This window comes from Jaculus jaculus, chromosome 17, assembly GCF_020740685.1.
Source record: "Jaculus jaculus isolate mJacJac1 chromosome 17, mJacJac1.mat.Y.cur, whole genome shotgun sequence".
In the NCBI taxonomy this organism is placed as follows: domain Eukaryota; kingdom Metazoa; phylum Chordata; class Mammalia; order Rodentia; family Dipodidae; genus Jaculus; species Jaculus jaculus.
This window is the reverse complement of record NC_059118.1, coordinates 40,022,328-40,046,260: the sequence shown is the minus strand read 5'-3', so window position 1 is coordinate 40,046,260 and position 23,933 is coordinate 40,022,328. Positions and strand designations below refer to the sequence as shown.

General features: G+C 39.3%; 1 pseudogene; it reads right to left on the bottom strand.

Moving 5' to 3' along the window:
• Positions 1–11,421: 11,421 nt before the first annotated feature.
• LOC101605054 lies at positions 11,422–22,156 on the bottom strand (annotated as a pseudogene).
• Between the last annotated feature and the right edge of the window lie 1,777 nt (positions 22,157–23,933).

Sequence of the window (23,933 nt, the reverse complement as noted above, 5' to 3'; positions counted from 1 at the left end):
AGGCTACTGAGATTGGTTGTTTGACACTTTGGTGTAGCGTATTCTCTGAAGTATTCTGTGTAGGTTTGGCTTTGTACTCATATAATCATAGTTCTGAATTTTTTCATGGAAAACTTTCCTTTCATGATACCTTCAATGGGCACAGTAGTTTGGGTTGTAAACCATGGCTTGTTATTCTTTGAAGTACTCCATGCCAGGCTCTTCTGGCTTTCAGGGTTTCAGTTGAGAAATCTGAAGTGATTCTCATAGGTCTTTGTATGTAATGAGTTGTTTCTCTCTTCCTGCTTTTAGCACTCTCTGTTTGTTTCCATTGTTAAGAATTTTTACTATGATGTGCCTTGGAGAGTTTCTACGTTGGTCTGTCTGAGCTTGGTATTCTGAGAGCTTCTTATATTTGGATGAGCTTCTCTTTTGAGATACTGTTAGAATTTTCTTCAATAAATTTGTTGAACATGTTCTCTACGCCTCTGGCCTGGGTTTTATTTCCCTTCTGGTGTAACCATGACTCAGATGTTTGTTCATTTTAGGGTATCCCACAGTTCCCTTATATTCTGTGAACATAATTTTTTGAATTTAGCAAAAATTTTGGACTGCTGATTAAGTTCTTCTGACTTATCTTCCAGCTAAGAAATTCTGTCTTCCACATGAGTGACTCTGTTAGTGAGGGATTATAGAGATGTTTTAAAAAGATTTTTTATTTTTGTTTTCTGTTATTTTATTTTACACCATGTCTATCTCTTGTTTGAAGTATGATTTTCTTTCAATGTCTGATTTTCTTGATGCTTCCTGGAATGCATGTCTACATCAAGTTTTTTCAACTTTAAGATCTTCTATTTATTGACTCATCTTCAATTCACTTAGATCTCTTTTGAGGCTTCTCTGGTTTTCTTTAATTAAGTTAAACCCTATGACAAAAGCTGTGTACTCTAAGAGATTATTCTGCTCAATTTCATTTATGTGATTGTTGGAGTTTTTATCCTATGCTTCCACTTCAGCAATTTTCTTGATGAGGGTCACATAGCTTGTTGTGTTTTTATTTTGGGATTTAATTTCTGTTGTTTTCTTTATGACTTAATTGGAGACTTCCCTTGAGAGATCAAGCATCCTTGGTGAAGATTTCTCAGTTTTCTGATTTTCTTTTTTTTCATTGTGGTCAACCTATCTCAGAGTAAAAGTCTTATTCTATTGAGCAAGATGCAAATATTTGTCCTTGTAGGATCTTTAGTGAATGTTCTGTTTTAAATGTGAGCCTGTTTCGAGTACGATTTGGTTAAAACCACAGATGCACAAATTGTGGAAATTGCAAGTACATCAAAGGTACCTGGTAAACTGGGAGGTGTCGAACCCAGTGCTCTGGACTACTCACTCGATTTGTGTGAAGTCTACAACACAGTGAAACAAGGACTGGTGAACCATGAGCTCAGAAGCTGGGGAGCCAGGCACAAGACACCATTTACTACAGATGCACATGTACCCTCTGGCTCAGGGGAATAGAGATTTTGGGACCAAGGGGTTGCTCAATCCAGAAGCTGGAGCAAAGTTCCTGCTTTGGCAGCACACATGCAAAGACCAGGTTACCCTAAGCTAGCAGTTGGGGTACTGGGACCAAGAAACTAGGAGCTGGGTAACTAAGTGGCCTCCTCACTCTGTGTGCACAGCCTCCAGAGCAAGGGATCCAGAAGTTGGAGACTCAGGGCTGGTCAATCCAGTAGGTGGAGCAAAAGTCCATTAAGCAGCAATTTCTGTGTTAATTTTAAAGGTGAACTGTCTACAATGGATTTCTCCGAAGACAATTTATGGAACAGGTATTTTTCTCTGTTATGATTTTTCTGGTTCTTGTCTTTTAGGATGTAGAGTTTTATGGGTCCGCTTTTGTGTACCCTTCCAATTCATTACCCTACTCTCCCTCCCCACCCTGCCCCTATTGTCCATTCCTTAAGATGCTTGGTAGGTATGCCAGCAACTTGGGTAGATCCAGGTTAAGAGCTGTAGATGAGTGAAACTATGAGGTAATTATCTTTCTATGATTGGGTGAGTTCACTGAGAAAAAGCTGTTCCAGGCTCCACCAATTTTTCTTCAAATTTCATTGTGTCATTTTTCCTTACTGATGTATAGAATTCCATTGTGTAGATAGATCACATCTTAGTTATCTATTCATCTAGTAATGGACATCTTGGTTGATTCCAGCTCTTGGCTATTATGAATTGAGCAGCTATAAACATAGTTGAGCAAATCTCTCTGAGCTGAAGCATAAAGCTATTATGGTATATGACCAGTAAGGGAATAACTGGGTCTATTGGTAACTCTATTGTCAGTTTTTTTAGAAGCCACCAGATGGCTTTCCAAAGCAGTTGTACCATCTTACATCCCCACCAACAGTTGATGAAGGTTCCTATTTCCCCATCCCCACATCCTCACCAACATTTATATTCTTGGATTTTTGATGTTTTCTATCCTTACTGGGGTAGGATGGAATCTCATAGTAGTTTTAATTTGCATTTCCCTGATGATTAGGTATGATGAACATTTCCTTAGTGTGTGTTTGCCATTTGTATTTCTTTCTTTGTGAACTGCCTGTCCAGTTCCTTGTCCAATTTTCTGAGTGGGTTGTTTTGACTTTTTATTGTTTAGGTTTTTGAGTTCTTTGTAGATTCTAGAAATTAGGCCTCTGTCAGTTGGATATTTTTCTCCCATTCTGTGGGTAATTGATTGGCTCTGCTTTTTGTATGTTTGTCTGTGAAAAACTTTTCAGCTTCATGAGATCCCATTGGTTGAGTGATTGCTTAAGTTCCTGTGCTACTGGGAATTTGTTCAGGAAATCTCCCATTCCTAGATCATGAAATGTACCTCCTAACTATTCTTCCAGTAGTAGCTGTTATTTCAGAGTTTCAGGTCTGATATTAAGGCTGCTGATCCACTTGGATTTGATTCTTGTGCGTGGGGAAAGATAAGTATCTATTTTCATCTTTCTACACACAGATATCCAGTTTTCCAGCAGCACTTGTTGAAGAGGCTGTCTTTTGTCCAATAAATATTTTTGGAATTTTTGTCAAAATCAGATGGCTGTAGCTGCCTGTATTAACATCTGGGTCCTCTATTCTATTCCATTGATCTACATGTCTGTCTTTGTGCCAATGCCATGCTGTTTTTGTTACTATGGCTTTGTAATATAGCTTAAAATCGGGTATGGTGATATCACCAGCATCATTTTTGTTGCTCAAAATTTTTTTGACTGTTCGAGGTGTGGTTTTTTTGTTTGTTTTTGTTTTTGGTTTTTGTTTTTTGTGTTTTTTTTTGCTTCCAAATAAAATTTTGGACTTTTTTTCTATTCCTGTGAAGAATGACATTGGAACTTTAATGGGGATTGCATTAAATGTGTAGATTGCTTTTGGTAAGATTGACATTTTTATAATATTGATTCTTCCAATCCAAGTACATGGTATATCTTTCCATTTCTTTATGTCTTCTGCAATTTCTCACCAGAGTGTTTTAAAGTTCTCATTGTAGAGCTCCTTCACTTCCTTAGTTAAGTTTATTCCAAGGTACTTTATTATGATTTTTTTTTGAGGCAATTGTGAATGAGATTCCCTAATTTCATTCTCCATACAATTTTTGTTAGTATATAGGAAATCTACTGATTTCTGTGTATTTATTTTGTATCCTGAACATTGCTAAAAGTGTTTATCAGCTGTAACAGACTGCTGGTAAAGTTTTTAAGATATTTTATGTATAGAATGATATCTTCTGCAAGTAGTGATGATTTTTTTTTTTTTTTCGAGGTAGGGTCTCACTCTAGCCCAGGGTGACCTGGAATTCACTGTGGAGTCTCAGGGTGGCCTCGAACTCACAGCAATCCTCCTACCTCTGCCTCCCGAGTGCTGGGATTAAAGGCGTGCACCACAACGCCCAGCTCGATTTTATCTCTTCCTTTCCAATTTGTATCACTTTTATGAATGTCTTTTGCCTTATTGCTATAGCTAAGACTTCCAGTACTATATTAAATAAAAGTGGGGACAGGGGACACCCTTGTTTTGTTCCTGAATGTAATGAAAATGCTTCAAGTTTTCCCCATTTAGTATTATGTTGGCTGTAGGTTTGTCATAAATAGCTTTTATTATGTTGAGATATGTTCCTCCTAGTCCCAGTCTCTGTAATACTTTTCCCAGGAAAGGATGTTGGATTTTGTCAAATGCCTTTTTGGACATCTATTGAGATGATCATGTGAATTTTCTCCTTCTGACCATTTATATGATGTATTACATTTATTGATTGCATATGTTGAACCATCCCTGCATCCCTGAGATAAAGACAATTTGGTTGGGATGAATAATATTTTGGATATATTCTTGTATTCTGTTTTACAATATTTTGTTCAGAATTTTTGCATCTATGTTCATGAGGGAGATTGGCCCATAATTTTCTTTCTTTTTTTTTTTTTTTTTTCTGTGTTTGCCTGGTTTGGTATGAGGTTGATGCTGGCTTCATAGAAGGAGTTGTGTAGAATTCCTTCCTTTTCTGTTTTATGGAAGTTTGAGAAGCCTTGGTGTTAGTTTTTCCATGAAGGTCTGGTAAAATTTACAAGTGAATCCTTCTGGACCTGGGCTGTTTTTAGTTGGGAGATTTTTTACAACTACTTGGGTCTCTGTATTTGTTATAGGTCTATTAAATGGCTTATCTCATCTTGATTTAGTTTCAGTAAGCCATATGAATCAAGGAAATCATCCATTTCTGTCAGGCTTTCAAACTTAGAGACATGTATATTCTTAAAGTATGTCCTCATAATTGTCTGAATTTCTTTGGTATTTGTTGTAATGGTGCCTGTTCATCTCTAATTTAATTAATATTAATATTAATGTCTCATCTCTCTTTCTTCTGGTCAAATTTGCTAAAGATAAATCAATCTTTTTATCCTTTCAAAGAACAAACTCATTGATTCTTTGGATATTTTTTTGTTTTTATTTCATTAATTTCTGCCCTAATCTTTATGATTTCTTCTCAATCTACTGCTTTTTGGTTTGCCTTGTTCTTCTTTTTCCAAGGACTTAATGTGGAGCATTAAATTGTTTATTTGTGAACTCTCTAATTTCTTAATATAGGCACTTAGAGCTATAAGTTTCCCTCCTAGGACTGCCTTTATTGTCTCCAAAGGTTTTGGTATGTCATATTATCATCATCGTTTGATTCTTTGAATTTATTGATTACCTTTTTGATTTCTTCAAAGACCTACTGATCATTCAATTGTGCACTATTTAGTCTCCATGAATTTTTGTATGCTTTGTAGCTTTCTTGTTGCTGATTTGTAGTTTAATCCCATTGTGGTTAGACAGAGTGCAAGGAATTATTTCAATTTTCCTATGTTGGTGAATGTTTGCCTTGTGTCCTAATATATGGTCTATTTTAGAGAATGTTCCATGTGGTGCTGAGAAAAATGTGTATTCTGTAGCATTTGAATGGAATATTCTGTAGATAGCTGTTAGGTCCATTTGTTCCATGACAATCATTTAATTCATATGTTTCTATTTATTTTTTGCCAGGATGACCTGTTGATGAGAGTCGGGTACTGAAATCTCCCACTAAAATTGCATTTGATGTTATCTGTTACCTTAAGTCTAACTGTGTTTGTTGATACTGGGATTCCCCATTTGAGCTACACCAGGTGTTTAGCATTATAATGTCCTCTGATGGAGTGTTCCTTTAATCAGTATAAAATGACCTTCTTTATTTTTCCTCACTAATGTTGGTTTTAAGTCTATCCTGTCAGATATTAGGAGAGCAAACCCTGCTTGTTTCCTAGGCTGATTTGCTTAAATACCATTTTCCATCCTTTCATCTAAGGTGGTGTCTATCTTTTATTGAGAGATGAATTTCCTGGAGGCAACAAATGGCAGGATCCTGCCTTTTAATCCAGTCTGCAAACCTGTGTATTTTGGATGGTGCATTGAGGCCATTGATATTAAGAGTTATTATTGAAAAGCATGCATTCAGTCTTTCCATTTTTCTTATTTTGTAGTGTTACCTGTTTTCCCTTTACTCATTTGTTTTATCTGTTATTTTAGTGTGGTTTATTTTTGCCTATTGCCTCCTGTGTGTGTTTAGCTTTCTCTTTGGCATATAACAATTCCTTGAAGTGTTTTCCATAGAGCTGGTTTAGTTGTCATACATTCCTTTAGCCTGTTTTTGTAGTGGAATGTCCTTATTTCTCCATCAATTTGGGTAGATAGCTTTGCAGATTAAAGTGATATTGGTTGACAGCTGTTATCTTTCAGAACACGGAATACATAATTCCAAGCCCTTAGTGCTTTTAAATTAGTGTTGAGTAATCTGAAGTTATGCTGATGGCCTTGCCTTTCTAGGTGACTAGTTTCTTCTCTCTAACTGCTTTCAATATATTTTCTTTGGTTTATATATTTAGTAGTTTAGTTATAACATGACAAGGAGAGGTTCTTTCCAGACTGTCTGCTTGGTGTTCTAAAAGCTTCTTGTATCTTCTTTGGCATTTCTTTCCCAGTTTCAGGAAAATTTTCTTCTATGATTTTGTTGAAAATTCCTACTAAGCCTCTGGATTGAAATTCTTCTCCTTCTGTTATGCCCTGAATTCTTATGTTTGATCTTTTCATAGTGTCCTGGATATCTTGAAAATCTCACTCATACCTTGCTATTAGCTTGTCTTCCTCTTTGTTAGACTGTTTTTGATCTGTCACCTTGTCTAAATATTCTGTTCTCTCCTTCAACCATTCTGCTGGTAAGACTTCCATAGAGTTTTTGTTGTTTTGTTGTTGTTGTTGTTTAATTTCATTGACTGTGTTCTTCAGAGACAGGATTTCAGCCTGGTTTTTCTTCAGTATTTCTATTTCCTTACTCATGTCGTATAATGACCTTCTTATTTCATTAAGCTTGTTTCCAGTGTTCTCTTTCAGAAGTTTGTTTTCTTCATTGATTCCTTTGTTTTCTTCTTTGAGTCCCTTCATTTCATCTATGATTTCTCTGATCATAGATAACATCATTTTCTTGAAATCTTTGTCAGGCATTTCATCTAAGACAGTCTCATTGGTGATCATTTCTGATGGATTTATAGTTTTTGTTGTGACTGTAGTGTCTTTATTCTTTGAGTTTCTTGTGTTGTATTATAGCAACTTTTGCATCTGGAATTGATTTGATTCTTGGGATTTCTACTTTTTTGCAGGGTTCCCAGACATGGCAATCCACATCTATGTACCCTAAGGATATGAGTTCAAGGTACTAGGAGTGGTTGTTGTTCGCCAATCAAGCAACACAAGTAATCCTATGTGTTGAGTTTGCTTGCTAAGAAAGTATTCTAGTGGACTGGGTGGAATAATTTACTGACAAATTCTAAACTTCAACTGAGTAACGTACAAAAATCATAAAAACCAGCATAAAGTGTACAATTGCTGCTATTAAAACAAGCAGATAGTCATATAAAGCCAAAATCCCTATGGGTGTGTGTTGTTCTACACCCTTAATTGTGTCAGCTGGGAGTTAGATTTTTGTTCTGAATTTGGTTCCAGGTCAACTTGGATCTGGATCAGACCCTCCCCCCTATAATGACAGAAGCAAAAATCAAAGGCAATATATACAGACATACATATGTATATGTATATGTATGTATGTATATATTATATATGTACATATATATATGAAAGCACCAAAGGCAATAAAATTCAACCCTCAAATATATATCTTGTAACTTTCTCTGCAAAGAGAGATTAGCTCTTTCAGGACTGTATACTTATTTTTTGTTTTTTGGATTTTTTTGTCAGTCAGCCTTGTTACCTTTTAAGGTGGTTTCCAATCTCACCAATGCTAGTTCCCACCTCAATCCCTCAGTGTTGAGATGTGCAGCTGTACCTCTGCTCCTGTCTGCTGGATGCACTGCCAGTGGGGGTGAATGCTGGATGCTGTGGTTCTGATGGTGGAACATGGGATACTTCACATTTCTGGTGTTGCTTGCATTTTCAGTAGCTCTTTAGTTGATCTCAGCTGTCTTTCCTTCAGATTTCTTAACTTTGCAAGAAGGCTGATAGAGTTGAAAATATGTTTCTTGGTCCTTGCTGCTGTTGCTGCTGCTGCTGTTGCTGCTGCTGCTGCTATCTGCTGCCTGGTGCACCTGGTGGGACTGTCCTGGGTGGGTGCATGTGAATCACAGGCAGCTATCACTTCAGTGAGACTCTGGCCATTTTCCTCCTTTCTGATGGGTCTTGGTCTCTCCAGCTTCTACATTGTGTCTAAGAATTATCTATACTCCTTCACTTTTCAGAAGAGTGCTTTATGCTGGGGTTTTGCTTAAATCTCTCCCTAGGCTGGTTTGGCGTGGCTCCTAAGCTGCCATCTTACTTGGAAGTCCCATTTTCTCATCTATTAGGTCTAGTCTAGTGATGCCATCATCCTCAAGATTATCAGTCCTTTCTTGCTTTTCTGCAATTTTACCAATAAGGTCAGGGTTGCATTGATCATAGCTTCATTTTGGTTTTCTAGTCTTAATGTCTCTTCTATGTTTTGATTAGAGATGTTAATTGTAGGACTTGGTGATCTTAATGGGTTTGCTTGCATTTGTTTTTTTTTGTGTGTGTGTGTGTGTGTGTGTGTTATTTCTTTTGCACTGTGCTCTGTCCATCACAGTGTATGGACAGGAAAAGTAGGACTGGTCTTGATGGGCAGCGGAAGTAGTGCCTCTTGGCGGAGCTGATCTGAGCTAGCAGGTGGGAAAGCAGATGGGGAGAGTAAGTGTATAGTATCCTGAGGCTGTGACTCTGGCTATGGTGGCTGCTTGGGGGGACTGGGAGACTGGTGGGCACCCCCCCACACACACACTGGTGATCTATTAGAGTTTTCTCTTAGTTAAAAGACTCACTGAACCATCAATGCCTTGCCTTTCTTTCCCAGGGAGGTGCAGTAAGGTTAGGCAGTTGCAATCTTGACCCTACTATCTTGTCTTCCAGCTCTGAAATTATGTTCACCACATGATTAACTTGGTTAACGAGGATTTCTAGAGCGGTTTTCACTAGTTCAATTTGGCTTATGTCTTCTGTTCCCTTTTTCTTTACAGTGTCTCTCCCTTTGTCCAGTTCCAATTTAGGTCATGTTTTGATTTTCTTAATGCTTCTTAGAATTGATTCTTTCATTTATTTATGTCTTCATTAATCCTAACCAGATTTTTAGGGGATCATCTTTCTTTCCTTCTTTCTTTCTTTCTTTCTTTCTTTCTTTCTTTCTTTCTTTCTTTCTTTCTTTCTTTCTTTTTTGCTCACCTTTAAGTTCAGGATCTTTGTGTCTAAGTTCATCAGGGAAATAGGCCTATAGTTTTCTTTTTTTGTGGCATCTCTGCCTGGTTTTTGTATTAGGGTGATAGTAGCTTCCTATAAGTAGTTAGGAAGCTTTCCCTTGTCTCCAATAGTGTGGCATAATTTGAGAAAGACTTGTTTCAGTTCTTCCATGAAGGTTTGATAGAATTCATCTGAGAAGCCATCTGGTCCTGGACTCTTCTTTTTGGGGAGGTTTTTGTATCACCATTTCAATTTTGGCAGGTGTGATGTGTCTAATTTTCGGATCCACCCTGTTAGCTGTGTCTCTTGCTGGGTGAATTAAGGCCACTGATATTTAGGGTAATGACTGTGAGATTTTATTTGATCCCTCCCCTATTATGTTGGTTTATGTGGTTTGGTGTTTTCATGGACTTTGAAGTTTTTTTGTGCCTTCTCTGAGTTAGCTTATTGTGATCTGCTTCTTGTAGGTACTGGAAGTTGATTATTTGATTCTTCTGTGTGGAGAATTTCCTGAAATATCTCTGTAGGCTTGGCTTTATGTTCATATAGTTGTAAAGTGTAGTTTTGTCATGGAAGGTTTTTATTTCACCATCTATTTTGAGGGATACTTTTGCTGAATAGAGTAGTTTGGGTTGGAAGCCATAGGTTCTGACAGTTTGCAGTGCTCCATTCCAGGCCCTTCTGGCTTTCAGGGTTTCCATTGAGAAGTTTGAAGTGATTCTGATGGGGTTACCTCTAATTTTTTTTTTGTTTATTTTTACTTATTTATTTGAGAGTGGCAGAGAGAGAAAGAGAGATTGAGAATGGGTGCACCAGGGCTTCCAGCCACTGCAAACGAACTCCAGACACATGCACGCTTTTGTACATCTGGTTAACATGGGTCATGGGGAATGGAGCCTCGAACTGGTGTCCTTAGGCTTCATAGGCAAGCTCTTAAGTGCTAAGCCATCTCTCCAGCCCTGATGGGGTTGCCTTTAAATGTGACATGTTGGTTTTCCCTAGCTGCTTTTAGAAATTTCTCTTTGATGTCAATGCTTAGTCTTAATAACAATATGTCTTGGAGTGTTTGTCCTTTGGTCCAATCTGTTTGGCAGTCTGTTAGATTCTTGTTTCTTGATGTGCCTTTCTTTTGAGAGAGTGGGAAAGTTTTCTTTGATTATTTTGTTGAATAAGTTCTCTATGCCTTTGGTCTGAATTTCTTCCACTTCTGGTATTCCCATGATCTGAATGTTGGGACGTTTGAGGGTATTCCACATTTCCCTCATGTTATGTTCAAAGAAATTATTTTGAATTTACTGAAACTTTTGTACTCTTGAACTATTTCTTCTGTTTTCTCTTCCAGATTTTAGTTTCTATCCTCCACATTGATGACTGTATTTTTGAGAGCCTCTAAGGAGTTTTGGGCTTGTTCAATTAGGGTTGCATTTTCTACTATTTTGATGTATGGTTTCCATTGCTCTGTCAAGTTCCCTTGTCACATCATTTTCTTATTTTCTTGATGCTTCCTTGCATTTCTTTATGTCTTCATTTAGCATAGCCAGCTGGTATTTTATGAACTTTCTTTTTGCCTTCCTTTATATCTTTTAACTGTGTTTGGACCCTGTATTTTCTTATCTATTAGATCTAGTCGAGTGATGGCAGTGTGCACATAATTATCAGTCCTTTGCTGCTTTTATGCAAGTTCTACCAATAGCTTGGACAGGGTTGCATTGCTCATAACTTCATTTTGGGTTTCTGATCCTATTGTCTCTTCTATATTCTGATTAGAGACTTCCATGGTAGGACTGGGAGATATCATTTGATTTACTTGCATTTGATTTTTTATGTCATTTCTTTTGCATTGTGGTCTTCCCATCACAGTGTGGGAGCAGGGAAAATGGGACTGTGATCAAGATAGGCAGGGAGGTGGTGCAATTTTCAGGGGGTGAACATGAGTGTGAGGGCTGGTGTGGAGCTTGAGGGCCAGTCCTGTGTGGTTGGGACAAAGAGTTGAGGGTCAAGAACCCCTTGGGGGTGGGGCAGAGTGGAACACAGTTGTTCTGAATTCGCAGAGGGTGGGTGCTGTGTTGAGAAGAGTAGAGCAGAGCAGGTCTGATGCCCAGTGGGTTTGGGGTAGAGCAGAGCAGAGGGGTTCAGAATTCATGAGAGGACAGTGCCAAGTGGTTGGATCTGATGTCGCAGGGGTGGGTGTGTGATGAGGCCAAGCAGAGTGGGTGGAAGGATGATGCAGCACAGGGTGAGGAGGGCTGCTGGAAGTCTAGGGGGTGATGGGGAACAGGGTAGGGAGCTGTTGAGGTGGGTGGGAATGGAGCCAGGGGGACTGTTGCTTTGGGACAGAGTGCGGAGGGTCACTTTGCCTAGGGGTGGGGCAGTGTGGAGCAGACCAGGTCTGAATTTGCTGCAGGTGGGTGCAGGTCTGAGAAGGGTGGATCAGAGCAGGTCTGACGTCCAGGAGGTTTATGGTGGAACAGAGTGAAGGGGGTCAGAATTTCTGTTGGGGCAGGACCAAGTGATTGGATCTGACTCACTGGGGTGGGGGTGGGAGCTGGGCCAAGCAGAGTGGGTGGAAGGAAGAAGTGGAGCATGGTGGGTGGGTGGAAGTATAGGCTTTTAATTTTTTTTTTTTTTTTTTTTGGTACTGTCTCACTCTAGCCCACGTTGACCTGGAATTCACTATGGGATCTCAGGGTGACCTTGTACTCATGGCAGTCCTCCTACCTCTGCCTCCCAAGTACTGGGATTAAAAGTGTGCTCCACCATACCCAGCTAACTTTTTAAAAATACATGTATTTCACTTATTTCAAACCTAAGGACCCAGATTTGATTCCCCAGTACCCATGTAAGCCAGATTCACAAGATGATGCATGCCTCATCAGTTTATTTGCAGAGGTTAGAGGTGCTGGTGCATCCATTCTGTCTCTATCTATCTATCTATCTATCTATCTATCTATCTATCTATCTACCTATCAATCATCTACTTCTCTCTCTCTCTTTCACAAAAAATAAATAAAGTATTTAAAAGTAAATAACTTTTAAAAATAAAAACTCTGTTCAAATTTTAATTTGAAATATATAAGGACTTCATGGGATAATTTCTAGAGTCAGAAATATTTAAGGGCTAGAGAGATGGCTTAGCAGTTAAAGTGCTTGCCTGTGAAGCCTACGGACGCAGATTTGATTGCCCAGTACCAACATAAGCCTGATGCACAAGGTGGGGCATGTATCTGGAGTATGTTTGCAGTGGATAAAAGCTCTGGTATGCCCATTCTATCTCTATATATTTGCTGTTCTTTCAAATAAATAAATTCTTAAATATCTTAAATTTTAGAAAGATCCATGCTTAGTTTTTCAGTGTTCATCAGATGTTTTTCTTGGTTTTTTTTCAAACTACAATAATAATAGTTATTTATTATTATTACTATTATTATTATTATTATTATTGTTTTGATTTTTTGAGGTAAGTTCTCGCTCTAGCCCAGGCTGACCTGGAATCCACTATGTAGTCTCAGGGTAGCCTCAAACTCATGGCAATCCTCCTATCTCTGTCTCACAAGTGCTGGGATTAAAGGCATGTGCCACCATGCCCAGCTTAATAATTGTTTCTTTTTTTAAGATTTATTTTTATTTATTACAGTCAGAGAGAGAGGGAGTGACAATGGGCACACCAGGGTTTCTAAGCACTGCAAACAAACTCCAGACAAATGCACCACTATGTGCATCTGGCTTACGTGGGACCTCGAGAATTGAACCTGGGTCCTTAGGCTTTGCAGGCATGTATCTTCGCTGCTAAGCCATCTCTCCAGGCCAATAATTGTTTTTTAAAAATTATTTTTTTTTTTAATTTTTGTAGTCAGTGAAAACAGTCAAGTTGCTACCATTTTAAGCCTCCTCCCTGTCCTCCCCTCTCCACAGGAACCCTCCTTGCTGGGGTTTTGCATTGTAGGATTATCTTTCAGTTTAGTGTAGGAGGAAATGTCTCTGTGTGTCATGACCCAACATGTGGTTCTGACATTCTTTCTGCCTCCTCCTCTGCAAATTTCCATGATCCATGTCAGGTTCATTTTAGATCTGCTTCAGTGTTGAGATATTAGAAGCATCTGTGTCTCTGGATATCTAGCTTGGTAGGGGTTGATTGTTCTCTGTGTCTATCTCCTTCACCATTGTGCTGGTTCCCAGTTCACCAAGAAAACAGTATTCATGCATGTTTACCCAGTTATTCTTAGTTTCTGCTGGGGCCCTTTTGAGGTATGATGGGGTGGCTCTCTCCTTAGGATCTGTCTCTATCTGAAAAAGAGTAGCAGACTCGCCAATGGAGAGTAAAGTTAGCACCAAATAACTGTGATAACCATTCTTTATTAGAGAGAGTTTAATGGATAGCAGGCTCATTTTGGATATGGTTCTGACTTGTTGTCCAGCTCTAGCTGTGTGTTCCATTCCACTGAGCAGATCAACTGAATTAGCTAAATCAAAAGCAGTTTGTTTCCCACCATGGCCATGCACCACTATTTCACTTGCACAAGTATCACATCAGGTTGTTTGCTGCTAAGTAGGTTCTACCATGTGTTGCTTGGACAGATACTGGTCATTTTCCCCCATTCACTCAGGTAGCACCTTCTGGCACTAGACACAATAACTTACTGGGGACTGATTCTCTTCCAGCTTCCAGCCATGTCATTCCATTTTACATGCCAACAGTGTATGGTGTGGAAGTAGCACTCTTTTACATCTCCCCATTCCTCTGTGAATTCATCTATGTCTTGGCTGAAGTGTGAGGGATAGTTTTTCTCTTCCAGTCACACTACCTTCTGAAAAACAAGAACATATAATCCAATTGAGAGTGAAGAATGTATAGTTTAATTTCCTGGGCTACTGGGGTTTTGATCAGCAAGTCTTTTCCCAGTCCTATATCATGAAGAGTGCCTCCTATTTTTCTTCCAGTAGGAGAAGAATTTCATCTCTTGAATTAAGGTACTTAATCCATTTAGATTTTTTTGTGTGTTTGGAGACATGAATGAGTCTAGTTTCAATTTTCTACATATGCCCATCCAATTTTTCCTAGACCATTTGTTGAAGATACTATCTTTTCACCAGTCTACATTACTGTCTCCTTTGTCAAACATCAAGTAGCTGTAGTTACTTGTACTAAGGTCTGAGTCTCCAATTCTGTTCCATTGGCTTATTATTCTGTTCTTATGCCAGTACCATGCTGTTTTTCTTACTTTTGGCTTTGAATATAACTTTACATTGGGTATGATACCTCCCTTAACCATCCTTGCATCACTGGGATGAAGCCCACATGGTCAGGGTGGATAATTCTTTTCATGTGTTGTTGAATTCAGTTTTCAAGTATTTTGTTCAAGATCTTTGCATTGCATCTATATTCATCAGATATATACCTATAGTCTTCTTGTTGTATCTGTCTGGTTTTGACATTATGGTGATACTATCTTCATAAAAGGTGTTGGTGAGAGATTTCCTATTCACTGATTATGCAAAACAGTTTGGGAAAGAAATGTTTCAGTTCTTCAATGAAGGTTTGATAGAATTCAGCGAGATGCCTCTGGTCCTGGACTTTTCATTTCGGAGAGTGTTTTGATTGTTTTCATTTTCCATGGATATAATAGGTTTGTTTAGATTAATCTGATCTCGGTTAAGTTTTGGTAGGTAATATGTAGCTATGTATTCATCCTTTTTTTTTTCCAGATTATCTAATTTTTTGGAGTAGTGGTTTGGGAAGTATACTGTGATGATTCTACCAATTTCATTGATGTTTGTTGTGACCTCTCCTTCTTCATTTCTGATTATGTTAAGTTGAGACCTCTCTCCTTCTTTTATTTTTTTGCTTGATTAAATTGGCCAGGAATTATCAATCTTGTTTATATTTTCAAAGAACCAGCTCTTCACTTCATTGATGTTTTACATTATTTTCTTAGTTTCCAATTTATGATCTGATCTTGATTATTTCTTTCCATCTGGAACTCTTAGGGTTAGATTCTTCTTGTTTTTCTAATGCATTTAGGTGGAAAGTTAAGTTACTAATTTGGGATCTCTCTGTCTTTGTTATGAAGGCATTTAGCAATATGAATTTTTTCCCTTAGGACTGCCTTCATTGTATCCCATAATTTTTGGTAGTTGTGTTTTCATTTCTTTCAATTTTAGGCTTTTTACAATTTCCTGTTTTGATTTCTTCTACAACCTACTTGTTGTTTAAAAGTGTGTTCCTAGTTTCCAGGACCTGGTCGAATTCATTTGTCCCTTGTTAATTTCTAATTCTAAAACATTGTAATCTGATATGATGCAGGAAGTTATTTGAATATTCCTGAATTTATGGATGGATGCTTTATGGCCTAATATATGGTCTATTTTGGAGACAGTTCCATGGGATGCTGAGAAGAATGTGTATTCTGTAGAGTTGGGGTGGGAAGTTTTTTAGATGTCTGTTATGTCTATTTGATCTATGGTACTGTTGAGCTATATTATTTCTCTATTGATTTTCGGCTTGGAAGATCTATCTATTGATGATAGATTGAAGTTGGCATATTGAAGTTGGCATATTGACGTCTCTGACTATGACAATCTTGGTGATGATTTCTGTTTTGTTGTCAAGTAGGTTTTGTTTAATAAACTGTGGTGCACCTGTGTTTGGTGCATATAGATTTATGATTGCTATGTTCTCATGCTGGATCAACCCTTTCTAAGCAAGAAGTGGATGTCTTTCTCCTTTTTGATTACTTTTGGATTGAAGTCTATTTTATTAGATACTAATATAGCAAGACGCTGTTTTTTATTCCCACTTGCTTGGAATATCATTTTCCAACCTTTAACCCTGAGGAGGTGTCCATTTTTAGTGGAGACATCGATTTCTTTAAGACAGTATTTAGAAGAGTCCATTTGTTTGATCCACCATGATAATTATGTTTTTGGAAGGGTGATTTAAGATCACTGATATTTAAGGTTATTACTGTGAGGGTCAACTTAATCCCTGCCATGAGGAGGTGTTTTATTTGGTTTGGTGCTTTTTTGTGCTTTGTACTTTTTGTTGTTGTTGTTGTTTTGAGGTAGGGTATCACTCGGGCCCAGGATGACTTATAATTAAATATGTAGTCTCAGGGTGGCCTCAAACTCATGGTGATCCTCCTACCTCTGCCCTCCCCCCCCTCCAAGTGCTGGGATAAAAGGCATTTGCTACCACACCCTGGTATTGTATTGAACTTTTTGAGCATGGTCTAATTGGGTTATTGTGATCTTCTTCTTGTTGGCTTTTGACATTGTCTCTTCTGTGTGGAGGGTTCCATGAAATATTCTCTATAGAATTTGCTTTATGTTCATATTATCATAGAGTTGAATTTTCTCATGGAAAGATTTCCTTATATCACCTATTATGAAGGATACTTTGCTGGGTAGAGTAAGGTTGGTTGGAAGCCATCATTTTTAAACTTTTATTTATTTATTTATTCATGCATTTCTTTATTAAGTAGTTTTGTACTTTGTGAATACACTCAAGCTGGTTCCATTGTTAGCCTCCTCCATGTCCTACCCCCTCCCTCAGCCCCTCCTTGCTGAGGTATATGGGTCATGCATTGTAGAGTTAGCCCACAGTTACAGCTACCAGGAAATGTCTCTGTGTATCATGACCCAACATGTGGCTCTGACATTCTCTATTTCCCCTCTTCCACAAAATTTCCCTGAGCCATTTTGGGATCATTTTTGATCTGCTTCAGTGATGAGATGTTGGGAGCCTCTGTACCTCTGAATATCTGATTTGGTAGGACTTGGTTGTTCTCTGTGTTGATCTCCTTCACATTTGTGCTGGTACCAGGTTCACCAAGAAACAAGCATCCTTTTGAGTTTTGCAAAATATTCATATTTTCAGCTGGGGTCCTTTGGTGGTATGATGGAGGGGTTCTCTCCTTAGAATCTGCCTGAAAAATCTGAAAAAGAGAAGCAGGTTCTCCAATGGAGAGTAAAGTTAGCCCAACATAAATGGGACTACCTTTATTTATTTATTTATTTTTATTAACATTTTCCATGATTATAAAAAATATCCCATAGTAATTCCTTCCCTCCCCCCCACTTTCCCATTTGAAATTCCATTCTCCATCATATTACCACCCCATCTCAATCATTGAACTTACATATATACTATACCAACTTATTAAGTTCCCTCCTCCCTTACTTTCTCTTCCCTTTATATCTCCTTTTTAACTTACTGGCCTCTACTACTAAGTATTTTCCTTCTCATACAGAAGCCCAATCATCTGTAGTTAGGATCCACATATGAGGGAGAACATGTGGTGCTTGGCTTTCTGGGCCTGCATTACCTCATTTAGTATAATCCGTTCCAGATCCATCCATTTTTCTGCAAATTTCGTAACTTCACTTTTCTTTACTGCTGAGTAGAACTCCATTGTATAAATGTGCCACATCTTCATTATCCACTCATCAGTTGAGGGACATCTAGGCTGGTTCCATTTCCCAGCTATTATAAATCGAGCAGCAATAAACAAGGTTGAGCACGTACTTCTAAGGAAATGAGATGATTCCTTAGGATATATGCCTAGGAGTACTATAGCTGGGTCATATGGTAGATCAATCTTTAGCTGTTTTAGGAACCTCCACACTGATTTCTACCATGGCTGGACCAGATTGCATTCCCACCTGCAGTGTAGAAGGGTTCCTCTTTTTCCACATCCCTGCCAACATTTATGATCATTAGTTTTCAAGATGGTGGCCAATCTGACAGGAGTGAGATGGAATCTCAATGTAGTTTTAATGTGCATTTCCCTGATGACTAGTGATGTAGAACATTTTTTTAGATGCTTATATGCCATTCGTATTTCTTCCTTTGAGAATGCTCTATTTAACTCCATAGCCCATTTTTTGATTGACTTGTTTGATTCCTTATTATTTAACTTTTTGAGTTCTTTGTGTATCCTAGATATTAATCCTCTATCAGATATATAGTTGGCAAAGATTCTTCCTATTCTGTAGGTTGTGCAAGACCAATATGTTGAAGGGTTTCCCCTACTTTTTCCTCTAGCAGTTTCAGAGTTTCAGGTCTGATGTTAAGGTCTTTAATCCATTTGGACTTAATTCTTCTGCTTGGCGAGAGAGAAGAGTCTATTTTCATCCTTCTGCAGATATATATCCAGTTTTCCCAACACCATTTGCTGAAGAGGGTGTCTTTTCTCCAATGAGTATTTTTGGCATTTTCATCGAATATCAGGTGGCTATAGCTACCTGGACTTACATCTGGGTCCTTTATTCTGTTCCACTGATCTACATGTCTGTTTATGTGCCAGTACAATGCTGTTTTTGTTACTATGGCTCTGTACTATAGGTTAAAATCAGGTATGGTGATACCACCAGCCTTATTTTGTTGCTCAGCATGATTTTAGATATTCGAGGTTCTTTTTGATTCCACATGAATTTTTGAATTGTTTTTCTATTTCCATCAAGAATGCTTTTGGAATTTTGATAGGGATTGCATTAAATGTATAGATTGCTTTTGGTAAGATTGCCATTTTCACAACATTGATTCTTCCAATCCAGGAACAAGGGATGTTTCTCCACTTTCTAGTGTCTTCTGAAATTTCTCTCTTGAGCGTTTTAAAGTTCTCATTGTAGAGATTCTTTAATTCCTTGGTTAGGTTTATTCCAAGGTACTTTTTTTTTTTTTGATGCAATTGTCAATGGGAGTGATTCTCTGATTTCATCCTCTGTGTGTTTGTTGTTAGCATATATGAAGGCTACTGATTTCTGTGTATTTATTTTGTACCCTGCTACATGGCTTTAGGTTTTGATCAGCTGTAACAGTTTGCTAGTAGAGTCATTAGGGTCCTTTATGTACAGAATCATGTCATCTGCAAATAATGATAACTTGATCTCTTCCTTTCCAATTTGTATCCCTTTTTTTGTGTGTGTCTCTTGCCTTATTGCTATGGCTAAGACTTCCAAAACTATATTAAATAAAAGTGGGGACAGTGGACACCCTTGTCTTGTTCCTGATTTTAGTGGAAAAGCTTCCAGTTTTTCCCCATTTAGTAATATGTTGGCTGTAGGCTTGTCATGAATAGCCTTTATTATATTTAGATATGTTCCTTCTATTCCCAGTCTCTGTAAGACTTTTGTCATGAAGGGATGTTGGATTTTGTCAAACACTTTCTTTACATCCAATGAGATGATCATTTGATTTTCGTCCTTCAACCCATTTATACAATGGATTACATTTTTAGATTTGCGTATATTGAACCATCCCTCCATCTCTGGGATAAAGCCTACTTGGTCAGGGTGAATGATCTTTCTGATATATTCTTGTATTCTGTTTGCCAATTATTTTGTTGAGAATTTTTCCATGTATGTTCATGAGGGAGATTGGTCTGTAATTTTCTTCTTTTGTTGTATCTTTGCCTGGTTTTGGTATCAGAGTGATGCTGGCCTCATAGAAGGAGTTTGGTAGAATTCCTTCTTTTTCTATTTCCTGGAAAAGCTTAAAAAGCAATGGTGTTAGCTTTTCCTTAAATGTCTTGTAAAATTCAGCAGTCAATCCAACTGGGCCTGGGCTATTTTTAGTTTGGAGATTATTGATAACTATTCGGATCTCCATGTTTGTTATAGGTCTATTTAAGTGATTAATCTCATTTTGATTTAATTTAGGTAGGTCATATAAATCAAGGAAATCATCCATTTCTTTCAGGTTTTCATACTTTGTGGAGTATATGCTTTTATAGTGTGTCCCTATAATTTTTTGAATTTCTCTGGAATCTGTTGTGATGTTACCTTTTTCATCTCTGTTTTTACTAATTTGTGTCTCTTCTCTCTTTCTTTTGGTCAGATTTGCTAAGGGTTTATCAATCTTGTTTATCCTTTCAAAGAACCAACTCTGTTTCGTTAATTCCTTGTATTTTTTTTTGTTTCTATTTCATTAATTTCTGCCCTAATCTTTATTATTTCTTCCCGTCTACTGATTTTTGGTTTGCCTTGTTCTTCTTTTTCAAGGCTTTAAGGTGAAGCATTAGGTCATTTAAAACATATTCTTCACAGATCCAATCTAAGTTGGATATGTTTAAAAAAAAAAAGTCAGAATCACAAACCATACTACATAAACATGAAAGGTTTAGAACCAGAAGGTGGAGGAAAAAAAAGATCAACAACACATTCAGAAAAAATTATCATCGGGCTGGAGAGATGGCTTAGTGGTTAAGCGCTTGCCTGTGAAGCCTAAGGACCCCGGTTCGAGGCTCGGTTCCCCAGGTCCCACGTTAGCCAGATACACAAGGGGCGCACGCGTCTGGACTTCGTTTGCAAAGGCTGGAAGCCCTGGCGCGCCCATTCTCTCTCTCTCCCTCTATCTGTCTTTCTCTCTGTGTCTGTCGCTCTCAAATAAGTAAACAAATAAATACTTAAAAAAATTATCATCAATTCTGAAATGAGGCCTTGTGACGTCATCAGGATTAATTAAGCCCAAGATGGACTTCACCAGATTCTCAGTCACTAGCTGCTGCAGATTTTGGCCAGCCAGTGGTCAGGCTGGTTGGGGTCCCCTCCATAGGACCGCAGGGAGGGGATGCTGGTGGTGCTGCCACTTCTCTGGAGTTTCAGCATCAGCTGATTGGCAGCCTTGACATGCTCAATGGTGGTGAGCAGGTGCTCGGTGGGATCTGAATGCACGGAGGACAGCTTTTGGGGATGGACCATGACAGTCTCCTCCAACAGGTGCTCCAGCATGTTGCACTGAGGGATGAAGTAATTAGGACACATCTTGTTGACCAGATAGTGCTTCAGGTCCTCGATGAGGCCCAGTAAAAAGTGGTCAGTGTAGTCCTCTTGAGCCAAGTAGTTGTCAGGAAGTCTGTCACAGGCCCAGAGCATCATGCTCCGCAGGTGATCGGGGCTAATGGCCTTGGGCCTGGACAGGAGTTTGATGATGATGGCTTTGCAGGCCTGGTACGCCTGCATGAGACTGCTGGAGATGCATTTCTTCAATTGTACCTTGCTCCTGGTGAAGGAGAGGCGCCACTCATTGTCATTCTTCCCCTTGTAGGAGCAAGCAGGCACCAGGTAAAACCCACTGATGACCTCCTCCTTGGTGATTTTCCCATCCCAAAAATGGTTCTCCATGAGCCAACTTTGGGCCACAGCAGGCCAGCCTTTGAAAGACACCATGGGACAATATCATACTGCATGTGGCTGCTCCCAATGCTCAGGGTGATGGAAATGATGGCCGCATTTTTTTCTACCTTTTCTACTTTAGGCATCCCTCGCTGAGGCTTCTTCTGTATTTCTGATAAGACGATGCTGATCGAGTCATAGAACCAGTCGGCCACTTTGGTAGGAGAGAAGTAGTAGTTGGTGGCACCGTTGATGTGATCTCCAATGGTGCAGCAGTCTTTCCACTTACTGATTGTCCCCCCATCGAAGAGCCTAAGGCTCAGCCACGAGTGGCACAGGCTGAGTGGCGCATATCGAGTGTCAAAGGCTGATTACGGTCACGCAGCTTCAGAGCTGGCACCAGAAGGGTGAAGTCCATGTCGTAGTCAGTGCCCCGGGCATAGACATTTAGATCGTCTAAGTCCAGGTCCAACATGCCCTCCCGGACTCCTCCGGAGAGCAAGAAGTATTCATTAGCCACTGGAAGGTTTTGGTCCAGCTTTTGCACCATTCCCAGCATGGACAAGGTGAAATCCTTGGCTGTGTGGATCTCCAGCGCTCTCTGGTCGTCATATTCCCATTGGTCGTGCCTGGTGAATTCTTGGATGAGTTTGTTCAATTTCTCCATGCAAGTCCCGTGCCTGAAATCCAGCTCTGGAAAGGCAGGCTTGTTGTTGCATCCCAGGGAAGCAGCCTTGCAGGCGTTGGGAGCCACCATCTTCATGTAAAAACGCACCAAGCAGTAGCTCCCGGTGGCCGCGGCACCCACCCTGCCCCCTCCCCGCACCCCCAGCCCCGGCCTCCCCCACCCACCTGCTCCCCTTCCAGCCTTGCCCAGTGGGCCGGCCATGGGTGGGCAGTCTGGCATCTGCGCGGGTGGTCCCCTCGCCTTGCTGCCCTGGCTCCGGGAGGAGCCCCGTGTGCCACTCTTATTTTTTTATATAGAGAATTTAAGATGTGTAGGTCCTCTTGTAGGCTGGGATTGGTGGTAGCTTGAAAATGGAGAGTAGGCTCATGTTTGGACATTGTTCTGACTTGTTTCCCAGCTCCAGCTATGGGTCTAATTCCACTGAAAGGATCAGGTAGCCAAATCAAGAAGAGTTGATTTCCCACCATGGCTGTGCACCACTTTTGAACTTGTGTGAACATCACAACAAGTTATTTGCTAGTAAGTAGGTTAGATCATGAGTTGCTTGGACAGATATTCCCCAGTCGCCCATGTAGCACCTTCTGGCACTAGATAGCTGACTGTCTGGGGACTGACTCTCTCCTGGCCTCCTGCCATGCTGTTCCATTTTACGTGTCAGCTGCATATGGTGTCTTCAGCAGTAGGGTCTTACCACTAACCTTTGGTGGGTCATCAAGTACTCTGACAGAAATCTGTCTGTCTTTTAGGAAACCATGTAGGTCTCTCTGATGAAAAAGCTCATTGTGGATGATAGCCACCTGCTGGTATTGGGAGTTACAGGTCAATGCCCAGTAATAGAAGAAAAAGATAACTAATATAAAAGAGTTAGAGAGAAGAGAGAGAGAGAGAGAGAGAAGCTGTAGAAGATTAAGGTCAGTCTTCATCATACCCTCTCCAGTGCCTTGTGACTCAGGTGTTCCCCTAAGGGCCTGGTGAAGGTTGAACCATTTGGTCTACCTTTTAGGATGTAGAATTATATGATATCATTAACATTTGGGTCTAGATTTGTATCCCCCACCCTCTCCCTTGCCCTCCCCTTTCTACATACCCACTGTATTGTCTAGTCCTTGAGATTCTTGCTGGGTATGTCAACATCTTGGGTAGATTCACATTACGTCCTGTAGATGAATGAGATCTGTGGTGATTATCTTTCTGTGGTTGGGTAAATTCAATGAGAATGATCTGTTCCAAGTTCAACCATCTTTCTTCAAATTTCATTGTGTCATTTTTTTCTTACTGGTGTGTAGAATTCCATTGTGTAGATCTATTACATCTTAGTTATCCATTTTTCCAGTGATGGGCAACTGGGTTGATTTCAGCTCTTAGCTATTATGAATTGAGCCACTATGAACATGGTGGAGCAAATCTCTCTGGACTGAGGCTTGAAGGTTTTAGGGTACATTCCCAGTAAGAGAATAACTGGGCCTGTTGGTAACTCTACAGTCAGCTGTTTTAGGAGATTTCATATTACTTTCCAAAGGGGTTGTACCATCTTACATTACCACCAACTGTGGATGAGGGTTCCTATTTCTCCATATTCTGTTCAGCATTTATTTTCATTTTATTTTTTGATGTTTGCTATCTTTACTGGCATAAGGTAGAATCTCATAGTTGTTTCAATTTGTATTTCTCTGATGATTAGGGATGATGAATATTTTTTAAGTGTGTGTTTGCCATTTCTATTTCTTCCTCTGTGACGTACCTGTTCAGCTCTTTGCCCCATTTTGTGAGAGGGCTGTTTGATCCCTGTCTTGCTCCTGATCTCAATGGGAATTCCTCCAGTCTCTCTCCATTAAGTGTTATTTTGGCTTTA